Source organism: Myotis brandtii, unplaced genomic scaffold (genome assembly GCF_000412655.1).
Source record: "Myotis brandtii unplaced genomic scaffold, ASM41265v1 scaffold216, whole genome shotgun sequence".
Taxonomy (NCBI): domain Eukaryota; kingdom Metazoa; phylum Chordata; class Mammalia; order Chiroptera; family Vespertilionidae; genus Myotis; species Myotis brandtii.
In genome coordinates this window covers 4,154,386-4,158,501 of record NW_005358092.1, presented here as the reverse complement: position 1 = coordinate 4,158,501, position 4,116 = coordinate 4,154,386, and positions in this window count along the sequence as shown.

The window sequence follows — 4,116 nt, the reverse complement described above, 5'->3', positions numbered from 1 at the left end:
CCCCGAGTGCACAAATTTTTGTGCACCGGGCCTCTAGTATATATATAAAAGCCTAAGTGACCGAATGACTGAACAACTGGTCGACTGGTTGCTATGATGTGCACTGACCACCAGGAGGCAGACATTCAATGCAGGAGCAGCCCCCTGGTGGTCAGTGCACTCCCACGGCGGGAGTTGCTCAAAAAGTTAAACAGTTACCACATAATTCAGTAATTACACTCCTTAGGTATATACCCAAGAAAAATGAAAATCTACATGCCCACAAAAACTTGTGTACAGATGCTCATAGCAGCATTATTCATAATAGCCATACATTGGAAACAACCCAAATGTCTATCAACAGGTGAATAAGTAAACAAAATGCAGCACATCTATTCAAGAGGATATTATTCAGATGTAGTAAGGAATGAAATACTAACATCCTGCAACATGGGTGAACATTAAGAACGTTATGCTAAGTTAAAGAAACCAGACACAGAAGGCCACACATTGTATAAGCCCATATACATGAAAAGTCACAATAGGCAAATCTATAGAAATAAAGTAGGTTAGTGGTTGCCAGAGGCTGAGGAGAGGGGTTTAGAGTGAGGAGTGACTGCTAATAGGTGTAGGGTTTCTTTTTGGGGTCATGAAAATATTCTAGAATTAATGGTGATGGTTACAAAACAATAAAAGCCACTGAATTGTATACTTTAAAAGGGTGAATTTTATGGGTTGTATATTTTTTAAAAGCTTGGTAAAATAGCTTAGTTTTGTGCCCAGCATATAGTGGGTATTCAATAATGGTTAACTATTATCTATATTTTGGCTTGAATTGACTTCCTATCAAGAGCCCACCATTGTTAGTCAGATTCCAACATGCATTTATCTTTTTTAAAAATATGTTTTTATTTTTCAGAGAGGGGAAGGGAGAGGAAGAGAGAGATAGAAACATCAATGAGAGAGAAACATAGATTGGCTGCCTCCTCCACAGCCCCCACCAGGGATTGAGCCCGAAACCCGGGTATGTACCCTGACTGGGAATGGAACTGGCGACCTCTTGGTGCATGGGTCGACACTCAACCACTGAGCCACACCAGCTGGGTGCAACATGCATTTAATACCATTCATTTCTTCATTCAGCATCTTATTCTGAGGTGTTTTGTATGTACTAGAAATTGTGCTGAATCTTAAATTTATAGAGAACTTGAAAACAGTCTTTGGTTAGGGCACATGCAGGAGGCAACCAATCAATGTGTCACTCACTTCTCCCCCTCTCTCCCTCCCTCCCTTCCTTCCACCCTCTCTAAAAATCAATGGGAAAAATATCCTCAGGTAAGGATTAACAACAACAAAACACCCCCACACACAACAGCAGAGAAGGTGACTTAAATGAGGTCATATTTGAGCTGAATTGTAAAAGTGAATTTGGAGTCAGACAAGAATTTGGGCATTCTAGGTAGAAGGACAATATGTATGAAGGCATGGAAGAATGGAATGTTTTGGAAAGTGTAAGGACAGGAGACAAAGTTATGTTATATAGGACAAAAGAAATACATGAATTTCATTTAATGCAATAATGTGAAGTCAAATATTTCATTACCTTTTGCATGAATTGAAAACTTAAAATGGGAATAAACGGCATCAGAAATATTTAGTGCTATTCATGCATTGAAAGAATTTGAAGTGCAAACTCACTTTCTTAAAAGTTAGGGTGGAGCAGAAGCATCACACATTAACAAATAAATGAAATGTTTATTTCCTAGGAAATCCTTATACTGCAGATTAAGGCAAAGAACAATCAATACCAGGATTTACTTCAGGATCTGCAGGAACAAAGCAAAGGATGGTGCAAAAGATCTTTACAAAAGAGCCATCAGTGTCATCTGCTTTGCCTTTTCAATTTTCTCTTCTAGCCTACATATGAGTAACTTAATAATAAGACACCTTTTTAAAAATATTTTTTTTTATTGATTTCAGATGGGAAGGGAAAGGGAGAGAGAGAGAAACATCAATGATGAGAATCATTGATCAGCTGCCTCCTTCATGCCCCCTACTGGGGATGGGGCCAGCAACCCGGGCATGTGTCCTTAATTGGAATCAAACCCGGGATCCTTCATTCCCCAGGCAGACGCTCTATCCATTGAGCCAAACCAGCTAGGGCAAGTCACCTTTTTATCCACTGAAATATATGTGATTTTTTTCCCAACAGAATAGCCTATGACTATGTTATTTTTGGTCCAGTCTTATGCTTCTCACTGCCTCTCCACCCACACCACACTAATTGGGCTACTAAGATTTACTATAATATTTGCAACAGAGAAGACAGTGCTGTCACAGCTCACTGCATACAGAAAACAGACAAGAGGAGATGGCTACAGTCCCTATCCAGAACAGAAATTCAAGGCCTGAGCTAAAGAGAATTGGGAATAGAGAGGAAGGGAGAGATTTAGAAGTAGAGTGAACATCACTTCCCTATGCAGTGGTTCTCAACCCTCTGGCCCTTTAAATACAGTTCCTCATGTTGTGACCCAACCATAAAATGATTTTCTGTTACTTCATAACTGTAATGTTGCTACTGTTATGAATCGTAATGTAAATATCTGATATGCAGGATGGTCTTAGGCGACCCTTGTGAAAGGGTCGTTCGACCGCCAAAGGGGTCGCGACCCACAGGTTGAGAACCGCTGCTCTACATGTTCTCTGCTTAAATCCTCTGTAACATCTTCAGGGTTCTGCATTTTACATCAACTCAGTCTGACTAGACCCCTCTTGAGTTTATCCCTCTTGTCTCCTGGTGCATCACAGCAGGTCTCCCAGCCTTACCTCCTGGGCACTGGCATTTGGGGGTGCTGCCCTGTCCACATCTGCACGGACATTGTCCCTGCTCTCCTGCTTCTTAGCTTTCTGTGCTCATCTGACTCCTGTGTCTGCTGGGCATGCCCACTCCTTATCTTTGACCTCTCTTCCACTTGTCTCCTCAATGTTGCTGTTCCCAGGATTCTGACTTAGACTCTCTCCACTAGTCACCCGTGTCCTCTCTCTACAGGATCTCATGCTTTTCCATGACTTCAACTGCTAATGGTGAGAATGATTTGGGGTTTCTTTTCCTAAAGGTCTCTAAAATCAGGAGTAGAGAAGAGGCAAAGTGTGGGTGGCCAGCCCAGAGCGATGTGGAGAGGGCTGTGGCTGGGGCTCTGCAGAGGCACTTACTGTTTCCCCCCCCCTTGATATACCTGAGGGACACTGGTGGTCAAGTGGGTGCCACGTCTGCCCTGGCCCCCAAGAATGGCCCCCTTGGCCTGTCTCCAAAAAAGGTTGGTGATGACATCGCCAAAGCAACCGGTGATTGAAAGGGTCTGAGGATTACAGTAAAAGTGACCGTTCAGAACAGACAGGCCCAGACTGAGGTAGTGCCTTCTGCCTCTGCCCTGATCATCAAGGCCTTCAAAGAATCGCCAAGAGACAGAAAGAAGCAAAAAAAAAAAAAAAAAAAAAGCACAATGGAAATAAGCACTTTTGATGAGATTGTCTGCATTGCCCGACAGATGCAGCACCGATTTTTAGCTAGAGAATTCTCTGGGACCATTAAAGGGATCCTGGGGACTGCCCAGTCTGTGGCTGCCACCCTCATGACATCATAGATGATATCAACAGTGGTGCAGTGAAATGGCTAGCTAGTTAAGAACTACAAAGGAAAATGTTTCCATTAAAGATTATTTGACAACCAAAAAGTAAAAAAATAAAATAAAATCAGGAGTAAGGTCTCTTGAGAATACTATGGAATTTAGGGGAAACTTACCTAAATGCAAAATATTCAACCTAGACAGCCAAAACACAGGGATTGGACATTGTATAGCAAAGGGTAGCTGACCTAGATGAGAAAAATAATTCAGAGACTGATTGGAAGTATCTGAGTTTACTTTCTAAATGCTCTGAAGGAAAATGGAGAGTGTAAACTGTTTTCTAAGAAGATGTGGGGTGACAGCATGCAAGGTTTCCCATGCACATCTCTCACTGACCTACACTGACAGTCCTCTTTGGAGGGTAAAATGCCTGGTTGAAGAGTAGAATCTTTGTTAAGCAGAAGACTTGGAAGTGCTGGGGCAATATGAATGTTTAGAAAGAACTCAGCAC